Below are 11,343 nucleotides of genomic sequence, written 5' to 3' on the forward strand. Positions count from 1 at the left end.
TACCATATACTTTATAAAAACGATAGCAACTTGAAATCTGTTATTCATTTACCTTTCAATGATCATCATCATATTGTGTGTGTATTTTATTCATTTCAGGATGGATTTATTTTCAGAAGGATAAACAAAATAACACCTTTTTGTATTTGCAATCGTTTATTACGTTATGTCAAAAATAATGCAAATCACTAACAAGTCAATATCAACATTGACTATATTTGACAAAAGTTGTACTTGTTTTAAAATTCTTAATTTAAACTGTTAGATATTGTGCACATTCCATGGTCTACAGCCTGAACTTGGTGGAGTACCTCAAGGCTGCACAGGGTCCTCAGAGATCCAAAACAGATTTTTTTCTTCAGACTATAAAACATATGTACACAATACTCTCTATACACTTAGTAGGTAAAGTTCATATACACAATGCCACTTAAAAATACTTCAATATATAAAAATTAAATTTACATACAGTTTGAATGTAAGCATTTAGTTGGGAGTGTAGTACACTGATTTAGAACAGTGGTTGGCCGTATTTATGTCTTGTTCACAGCTTTCAATATCAAGAGATGAACGTACTTTGGTGGGAAAAGTGCAAATGAATCCCAGAACAACAGCAAAGGACCTTGTGAAGATGCTGGAGGAAACAGGTACAAAAGTATCTATATCCACAGTAAAACAAGTCCTATATCAACTTAACCTCAAAGGCTGCTCAGCAAGGAAGAAGCCACTGCTCCAAAACCACCATAAAAAAGCCAGACTACGGTTTGCAACTGCACATGGGGACAAAGATCATACTTTTTGGGGATGCTTGCAAGCCGAAGAACACCATCCCAACCGTGAAGCACAGGGGTGGCAGCACCATGTTGTGGGGGTGCTTTGCTGCAGGAGGGAAAATATTTGCTAGGGATAGACTGATTTAATTTGTTGAGCAAAGCTTATCTCATTGGAAATGCTGTATACTATAAGAGAGATGTGCAAATGTAGAATATCTTATGTACATCTCTTGCACACGGATAGCTAGTGGTAACTATTTGAGGTATAAATATCCACTGAAAAACTGGTCAGAATAACTTCAATGCAAAGCATTAGGGAATAGACAAGCCTGTAATACTGTTTTAATAATGCCAGAAGACAGAATCATAGATAGGTATTCAATTTCTATGGGAACTGGGCAGATCCTTGGTGAAACAGGACTTGGAAGGGTGGCAACTCAAGACTGCACATGCTGCACCAAGCAGGAAGCCTATGTGCTCATGATCCACAGTAACATCTCTTCATACTGTAATAAAATGAAGGAGTAGCATGATATTCCGAGGCATGATTCGAACCCAGTAGCATAGAGTCCAGAGCCGGACACGTTACCGGCGGTAATCATGCGGTAATCGTGCTTATCACCGGCCAGGTAATTACCATACCTATAATATCCTCAACAGATCAGAGTGCAGACAAGAAGGATGTGTATTATCATCAGATATGACACCTGAGAGAGAGCTTTTCTTTTCTGCTTTCAAATCCCTGGATTTTTAGTTCCAATGTTCCATGCCCTTCAGAGTAACAGCGTGGTGTCACTCACGTGCTGCTCCATTCCAGTGACATCACCCACTGAGTCACGGGTAGCTCCACGCACAGCCCCACCCAAGCCCTCCCTCGAGAACGGGGGAGTGTCACTGTCCACAGCTGCTGCTGTTGCTGCGGTCTTGGCGACAGCGGGGTCTCCACTCCGATTGGCATTAGAGATGACAACAACGTAACGATCTTCTTCCTTACTCTCGTGGATGTCTGCTGTCACCAGATCTCTGTTATTTGGTCTCTGACTTTGACTGCAGGAAGAGAAGGAACTGAAAAGGGGGAGGTCCGGTCTCACCTGGCTGCAGGAAGGGGAGGAGCTAAATGGGTGGCAACAGGAAGGGGGGAGCTGAATTGGTTGCTATGACTGCAGGAAGGGGAGGTGCTAAAAAGCGGCAAATCTAGGTGGGGGTCTGCACAAACCCCATGCTCCTCCTCGGCGAAACTGGTGTTGATGTAGATGATGTTCTCTTTGCTGGTAGAAACTTCTGGAAGTTTCTCTGTCAGCTTCTCCAACAGTTCTCTTACCTAAGGGAAGATGGGAAGATTCATGTTTACGCAGTCTTTGTTTATGTCTGCGTACCAAATTACACCCTATTCGTTATATACACACTCAGATTAAGAAAATGGTTCTTCGGCTGTCCCAATAGGAGAACCCTTTTTGGTTCCAGTTAGAACCCTTTTGGGTTCCCAGTACAACCTTCTGTGGAAAGGGTTCTACCTGGAACCGAAAAGGGTTATTCTATAAGGATAGCCAAAGAACCCTTATAGGTTCTAGATAGGGGTGGCAGGGAGCCTAGCGGTTGGAGCTGTTGGACCAGTAACCGAAAGATCGCTGGTTCTAATACTCGAGCTGACATGGTGAAAAATCTGTTGATGTGACCTTAAGCAAGGCCCATAATTTGTTCCAGGGGTGCCATACTACCATGGCTGACCCTGTAAGACACGCCTCAAACTCATTCCACCGTGGACAAAGTGTCTGTGGGTTTTCACTCCACCGTTGTACTTGATTGATGAATTAAGGTCACTAATTAGTATGACACTCCCCTCACCTGTTGTCTAGGTCTTAATAGAAAGGAAAAAACAAAAACCTGCAGACGCTTGGTGGAATGAGTTTGACACCCCTGCTGTAAAAGAAACATTTTTCAAACCTTTCTGGTGTATGTAACAATAAAACATACCTACCCCCCCCCCCCCAAAGAGCACTACTTTTGACCAGGTTGTCTATGGCTGCATCACAATGGCACCCCATCCCTATATAGCGCACTACTTTTGACCAGAGCCCCTTGGGTAATAGGGTGCCATTTGGGACACACATTTGTCTCGCGCACTCTTTGTCACCTGAGTGAAGATGGGGCGGTCCAGGGGGTCAGTACGCCAACAGCTGTACATGATCTCATACCTGGTGGGCAGACAGTGGGACAGGAAAGGATTAAGGCCATTTCTATGTAAAAGGTTACATGAGCACCAACATGTGAAGTTCATAGGAGCATGTCAAATTGGGTGTCAAAGGAAAGCTAAGAGTCTATATTTTTGTTGTTGAAATTAAGGCATAGAGTGGGGCAAAAAAAGTATTTAGTCAGCCACCAATTGTGCAAGTTCTCCCACTTAAAAAGATGAGAGGCCTGTACTTTTCATCATAGGTACACTTCAACTATGACAGACAAAATTAGAAAAAAAAATCCAGAAAATCACATTGTAGGCTTTTTAATGAATTTATTTGCAAATTATGGTGGAAAATAAGTATTTGGTCACCTACAAACAAGCAAGATTTCTGGCTCTCACAGACCTGTAACTTCTTCTTCAAGAGGCTCCTCTGTCCTCCACTTGTTACCTGTATTAATGGCACCTGTTTGAACTTGTTATCAGTATAAAAGACACCTGTCCACAACCTCAAACAGTCACACTCCAAACTCCACTATGGCCAAGACCAAAGAGCTGTCAAAGGACACCAGAACCAAAATTGTAGACCTGCACCAGGCTGGGAAGACTAAATCTGCAATAGGTAAGAAGCTTGGTTTGAAGAAATCAACTGTGGGAGCAATTATTAGGAAATGGAAGACATACAAGACCACTGATAATCTCCCTCGATCTGGGGCTCCAAGCAAGATCTCACCCTGTGGGGTCAAAATGACGGTGAGCAAAAATCCCAGAACCACACGGGGGGACCAAGTGAATAACCTGCAGAGAGCTGGGACCAAAGTAACAAAGCCTACCATCAGTATCACACTACGTCGCCAGTCACTCCTGCAGTGCCAGACATGTCCCCCTGCTTAAGCCAGTACATCTCCAGGCCCGTCTGAAGTTTGCTAGAGAGTATTTGGATGATCCAGAAGAAGATTGGGAGAATGTCATATGGTCAGATGAAACCAAAATAGAACTTTTTGGTAAAAACTCAACTCGTCGTGTTTGGAGGACAAAGAATGCTGAGTTGCATCCAAAGAACACCATACCTACTTTGAAGCATGGGGGTGGAAACATCATGCTTTGGGGCTGTTTTTCTGCAAAGGGACCAGGACGACTGATCCGTGTAAAGGAAAGAATGAATGGGGCCATGTATCGTGAGATTTTGAGTGAAAACCTCCTTCCATCAGCAAGGGCATTGAAGATGAAACGTGGCTGGGTCTTTCAGCATGACAATGATCCCAAACACACCGCCCAGGCAACGAAGGAGTGGCTTCGTAAGAAGCATTTCAAGGTCCTGGAGTGGCCTAGCCAGTCTCCAGATTTCAACCCCATAGAAAATCTTCGGAGGTAGTTGAAATTCAAGAGGACAATAGGAATACCTATGTGAGAATGCGGTTCATCGACTACAGCTCGGCATTCAACACCATAGTACCCTCCAAGCTCGTCATCAAGCTCGAGACGCTGGGTCTCGACCCCGCCCTGTGCAACTGGGTACTGGACTTCCTGACGGGCCGCCCCCAGGTGGTGAGGGTAGGCAACAACATCTCCACCCCGCTGATCCTCAACAATGGGGCCCCACAACGGTGCGTTCTGAGCCCTCTCCTGTACTCCCTGTTCACCCACGACCGCGTGGCCACGCACGCCTCCAACTCAATCATCAAGTTTGCGGACGACACAACAGTGGTAGGCTTGATTACCAACAACGATGAGACGGCCTACAGGGGGGAGGAGGTGAGGGCCCTCAGAGTGTGGTGTCAGGAAAATAACCTCACACTCAACGTCAACAAAACTAAGGAGGTGATTGTGGACTTCAGGAAACAGCAGAGGGAACACCCCCCTATCCACATCGATGGAACAGTAGTGGAGAGGGTAGCAAGTTTTAAGTTCCTCGGCATACACATCACAGACAAACTGAATTGGTCCACTCACACTGACAGCGTCGTGAAGAAGGCGCAGCAGCGCCTCTTCAACCTCAGGAGGCTGAAGAAATTTGACTTGTCACCAAAAGCACTCACAAACTTCTACAGATGCACAATTGAGAGCATCCTGGCGGGCTGTATCACCGCCTGGTACGGCAACTGCTCCGCCCTCAACCGTAAGGCTCTCCAGAGGGTAGTGAGGTCTGCACAACGCATCACCAGGGGCAAACTACCTGCCCTCCAGGACACCTACACCACCCGATGTTACAGGAAGGCCATAAAGATCATCAAGGACATCAACCACCCGAGCCACTGCCTGTTCACCCCGCTATCATGCAGAAGGCGAGGTCAGTACAGGTGCATCAAAGCTGGGACCGAGAGACTGAAAAACAGCTTCTATCTCAAGGCCATCAGACTGTTAAACAGCCACCACTAACATTGAGTGGCTGCTGCCAACACACTGACATTGACACTGACCCAACTCCAGCCACTTTAATAATGGGAATTGATGGGAAATGATGTAAATATATCACTAGCCACTTTAAACAATGCTACCTTATATAATGTTACTTACCCTACATTATTCATCTCATATGCATACGTATATACTGTACTCTATATCATCGACTGCATCCTTATGTAATACATGTATCACTAGCCACTTTAACTATGCCACTTTGTTTACTTTGTCTACATACTCATCTCATATGTATATACTGTACTCGATACCATCTACTGTATGCTGCCCTGTACCCTCACTCATTCATATATCCTTATGTACATATTCTTTATCCCCTTACACTGTGTATAAGACAGTAGTTTTGGAATTGTTAGTTAGATTACTTGTTGGTTATCACTGCATTGTCGGAACTAGAAGCACAAGCATTTCGCTACACTCGCATTAACATCTGCTAACCATGTGTATGTGACAAATACAATTTGATTTGCTTTGATTTGATTTGATTTGATTTAGTGTGTAGCCCAAACTGTTTGGATGCTACAGACAGAAGTTGGCAGATCGGCTGTACCGACTTCAGACGAGTCCCAAGACGCGTGTGGGGGGTCGTAGAGCAAATCACCAAACCGTTCCAACGCTACAGCTGATTTTGTTAGAAAACAGATTTTCGGGATGTTTCATGGTCTGACAAACACAGCTGTAGCGCCAACACCTTTCACCGCAGATGTGGAAATGCTACAAAGGCGGAGGCGGTAGATTGAGACGCATCCAATGCAAAAGAAAACAGAAATCTGTAGTATAAACAGATGGATTTTTTAGGGATTTTTGTATTATGCTATTAGATTTCCACGTGCGCATGGACATCATCCTTAGGTGGTCTTAAGATGAATGCACAAACTGTCAGTCGCTTGGGATAAGAGCACCTGCTAAATGACTCAAATGTAAATATGTAAATCATTCAAACGTTGTCTGTTTTATGTCTTAATAAACCACTGGGGAGAGTTGCAGACATGACTTCTTCAGTTGGTCTATATTGTTCTGGCTGTATCATAGTGTTCCTTAGCCTGGTCCTAGATCTGTTTGTGCTGTATACTCAATATTAATTGACAATGACCTTATATGTTGACAACACAGCACAAACAGCTCTGGGACCAGGCTACATGTTCCTATCCACGAAAGCCCAAACCATGTAGACAGAAGAATAAACCCTCACAGTTCATCTAGGCAGTCACTTGGCTGCTTCAGCCTGTGGCCCTCCAGTAGGTAGTCATAAATCTCATGGTTCTGGATGCCAGGGTACGGCGTCATGCCCCGCGTCGATATCTCCCACTATCACGCCTTGGTCATTGTATTTTGTGTTTCGTTATATTATTTGGTCAGGCCAGGGTGTGACATGGGTTTATGTTACCGTATTTTCGTATTGGGGTTTGTAGTATTTGGGATCGCGGCTGATTAGGGGTGTTGTATAGGCTTGGCTGCCTGAGGCGTTCTCAATCAGAATCAGGTGATTCTCGTTGTCTCTGATTGGGAACCGTATTTAGGTAGCCTGAGTTTCGCTTTGTATTTCGTGGGTGATTGTTCCTGTCTCTGTGTAGTTTCACCAGATAGGCTGTAATTAGGTTTCACGTTCCGTTTGTTGTTTTGAATTTGTATAGTTATTTCATGTGTCACTTTTTTCATTAAAGTCATGAGTAACCACTACGCAGCATATTTCAAGGCCTACCTTCAAACTCAGTTTCTCTTTGCTTGACATCATTGGAAAATCAAAAGAAATCAGCCAAGACATAAGAAAAAACAATTGTAGACCTCCACAAGTCTGGTTCATCCTCGGGATCAATTTCCAAACGCCTGAAGGTACCACGTTCATCTGTACAAACAATAGTACGCAAGTATAAGTACTATGGGACCAGACAGCCGTCATACCCCTCAGGAAGGAGACGTGTTCTGTCTCCTAGAGATGAACATACTTTGGTGCGAAAAGTGCAAATCAATCCCAGAACAACAACAAAGGACCTTGTGAAGATGCTGGAGAAAACAGGTACAAAATGATCTATATCCACAGTAACACGGGGGTGGCAGCATCATGTTGTGGGGGTGATTTGCTGCAGGGGGGGCTGGTGCACTTAAAAAAAATAGTTGGCATCATGAGGAGGAAAATGATGTGGATATATTGAAGCTGTCACGAAGTTAAAGCTTGGATGCAAATGGTCTTCCAAATGGACAATGACCCCAAGCATACTTCCAAAGTTGTGGCAAAATAGCTTGCGGACAACAACGTCAAGGTATTGGAGTGACCATCACAAAGCCCTGACCTCAATCCCATAGAAAATTTGTGGGCAGAACTGAAAAAAGTTTCTTCAAGTGCAGACGCAAAAACAATCAAGTGCGATGACGAAACTCTCTCATGAGGACTGCCACAGGAAAGGAAGACCCAGAGTGACCTGGCCTCCACAATCACCCGACCTCAACCCAATTGAGATGGTTTGGGATGAGTTGGACCACAGAGTGAAGGAAAAGCAGCCAACAAGTGATCAGCATATGTTGGAATTCCTTCAAGACTGTTGGAAAAGCATTCCAGGTGAAGCTGGTTGAGAGAATGTCAAGAGTGTGCAAAGCTGTCATCAAGGGAAAGGGTGGCTACTTCAAAGAATCTAAAATGTAAATATATTTTGATGTGTTTAACACTTTTTGGTTACTAAACTTAGCAAAAACAAGAAACGTCCCTTTTCAGGACCCTCTCAAAGATAATTCGTAAAAATCTAAATAACTTGACAGATCTTCATTGTAAAGGGTTTAAACACTGTTTCCCATGCTTGTGCAATGAACATGCACCGGTGAAACGGTCTTTAAGACACTAACATCTTATAGACGGTAGGCAATTAAGGTCACAGTTATGAAAACTTAGGACACTAAAGAGGACTTTCTACTGAGTCTGAAAAACACCAAAAGGAAGATGTCCAGGGTCCCTACTGATCTGCATGAATGTGCCTTAGGCATGGTGCAAGGAGGCATGAGGACTGCAGATGTGGCCAGAGTAAAAATTGAAATGGCCATACTGTGAGATGCCTAAGACAGCGCTACAGAGAGCGCACAATCCCTCCATCAGTGCTCATATTGTCCACAATAGGCTGAGAGAGGCTGGACTGAGGGCTTGTAGACCTGTTGTAAGGCAGGTCCTCACCAGACATCACCGGCCACAACGTTGCCTATAGGCACAAACCAACCGTCGCTGGACCAGACAGGACTGGCAAAAAGTGCTCTTCACTGATGAGTTGACGTTTTGTCTCACCATGGGTGATGGTCGGATTCGCGTTTATCGCCGAAGGAATGAGCGTTACACCGAGGCCTGTACTCTGGAGCGGGATCGATTTGGAGGTGGAGGGTCCGTCATGGTCTGGGGTGGTGTGTCCCAGCATCATTGGACTGAGCCTGTTGTCATTGCAGGCAATCTCAACACTGTGCGTTACAGGAAAAACATCCTCCTCCCTCATGTGGTACCCTTCCTGCAGGCTCATCCTGACATGACCCTCCAGCATGACAATGCCACCAGCCATACTGCTCGTTCTGTGCGTGATTTCCTACAAGACAGGAATGTCAGTGTTCTGCCATGGCCAGCGAAGCGCCTGGATCTCAATCCCATTGAGCAAGTTTGGGATCTGTTGGATTGGAGGGTGAGGGCTAGGGCCATTCCCCCCAGAAATGTCCGGGAACTTGCAGGTGCCTTGGTGGAAGAGTGTGGTAACATCTCACAGCAAGAACTGGCAAATCTGGTTCAGTCCATGAGAAGGAGATAAAATGCAGTACTTAATGCAGCTGGTGGCCACACCAGATACTGACTGTGACTTTTGATTTTGACCCCCCCTTGGTTCAAGGATAGATTATTCCATTTCTGTTCGTCACATGTCTGTGGCACCTGTTCAGTTTATGTCTCAGTTGTTGAATCTTATGTTCATACAAATATTTACCCGTTAGGTTTGCTGAAAATAAACGCAGTTGACAGTGAGAGGACGTTTCTTTTTTTGCTGAGTTTACATGATTCCATGTGTAATTTCATAGTTTTGATGTCTTCACTGTTATCCCTTGAATGAGTAGGTGTGTTCAAACTTTTGACTGATACTTTTCTTGTCCATTAAAATAACATCAAATTGATCAGAAATACAATGTAGACCTTTTTAATGTCGTAAATTACTATTGTAGCTGGAAATGGCAGATTTTTTATGGAATGTCTACATAGGTTTACAGAGGCCCATTATCAGCAACCATCACTCCTGTGTTCCAATGGCACGTTGTGTTAGCTTATCCAAGTTTATCATTTTAAAAGGCTAATTGATTATTAGAAAATCTTACCACAGCTGAAAACTGTTGTCCTGATTACAAAAGCAATAAAACTGGCCTTCTTTAGACTAGTTGAGTATCTGGAGCATCAGCATTTGTGGGTTCGATCACAGTCTCAATTGACCAGAAACAAATAACTTTCTTCTGAAACACATCAGTCTATTCTTGTTCTGAGAAATGAAGGCTATTCCATGCAAGAAATTGCCAAGAAACTGAAGATCTCATACAACGCTTTGTACTACTCCCTTCACAGAACAGCGCAAACTGTCTCTAACTAGAATAGAAAGAGGAGTGGGAGGCCCCACTGCACACCTGAGCAAGATGGCAAGTACATTAGAGTGTCTAGTTTGAGAAACAGACGCCTCACAGGTCCTCAACTGGCAGCTTCATTAAATACTGTAGTACCCGCAAAACAACAGTCTCAACGTCAACAATTAAGAGGCGACTCCAGGATGCTGGCCTTCTAGGCAGAGTTCCTCTGTCCAGTGTCTGTGTTCTTTTGCCCATCTTAATCTTTTCATTTTATTGGCCAGTCTGAGATATGGCTTTTTTCTTTGTAACTCTGCCTAGAAGACCAGCATTCTGGAGTCGCCTCTTCACTGTTGACTTCAAAAACAAGGACATTTCTAAGTAACTTTAGAACGGTAGTATATATGGTTCATGGGAAATTTAAACTGACATACAGTTGCGTGCAGCTAAGTCGTGGTGGAGGAAGTTCTGTCCACTGAGGTATTCCATCCCCATGGCGATGTCAATCATAAACTTCAGGAGCGTCTGAGTGGGCAGGAACTGAGAGAAGAAGAAGAAGTCATTACAATGTCATTAACCATATCCAGTAAACACAGCATTTCTTTCCAATGTGGTCCTCAGAAAGCATCGGACAGCTCACCAATGGACTGTCTCCGAGGCGTGAGCGCAGCAGGAAGCTGTGGAGGTCTCCATATCTCATGAAGGGCAGGATAACCATGGGCTTGGGGAAGTGACCAGACCTCGGCTCCAGACAAACACCTGGCAGGAGCAGGTTAATGGAATAGCAGGTTTATACCTAATAATAACATGTTTACAGGTTTTTTGCGCTATTTGTAACTTATTTTGTACATCATGTTTCTGCCACCATCTTATGGCAAAAAATAGTTTCTGGATATCAGGACAGCGATCACTTACCTCGGGTTAGACAAAGAGTTTCTGGATATCAGGACAGCGATCACTTACCTCGGGTTAGACAAAGAGCTTCTGGATATCAGGACAGCGATCACTCACCTCTGATTAGACAAAGAGCTTCTGGATATCAGGACAGCGATCACTCACCTCGGATTAGACAAAGAGCTTCTGGATATCAGGACAGCGATCACTAACCTCGGATTAGACAAAGAGCTTCTGGATATCAGGACAGCGATCACTTACCTCGGAATAGACAAAGAGCTTCTGGATATCAGGACAGCGATCACTTACCTCGGACTAGACAAAGAGCTTCTGGATATCAGGACAGCGATCACTTACCTCGGACTAGACAAAGAGCTTCTGGATATCAGGACAGCGATCACTTACCTCGGACTAGACAAAGAGCTTCTGGATATCAGGACAGCGATCACTTACCTCGGACTAGACAAATATTTTTTCTTCAACATGCAGGACGCACAGGAAATAGGAAACTTCCTG

The 11,343-nt window shown here is 44.3% G+C and overlaps 1 long non-coding RNA gene across 1 annotated transcript; it reads right to left on the reverse strand.

The window, feature by feature from the left end:
- Positions 1 to 222: 222 nt before the first annotated feature.
- LOC118361407 (uncharacterized) lies at positions 223 to 10,474 on the reverse strand. The gene is made up of 3 exons (XR_008070508.1): positions 10,368 to 10,474; positions 2,908 to 2,968; positions 223 to 2,094 (listed from the first exon to the last, which is right to left on the reverse strand). It is a non-coding gene; the product is annotated as an uncharacterized LOC118361407 (long non-coding RNA).
- Between the last annotated feature and the right edge of the window lie 869 nt (positions 10,475 to 11,343).

The sequence above is a fragment of the Oncorhynchus keta genome, chromosome 2 (assembly GCF_023373465.1).
Source record: "Oncorhynchus keta strain PuntledgeMale-10-30-2019 chromosome 2, Oket_V2, whole genome shotgun sequence".
NCBI classification, from domain to species: Eukaryota; Metazoa; Chordata; class Actinopteri; order Salmoniformes; family Salmonidae; genus Oncorhynchus; species Oncorhynchus keta.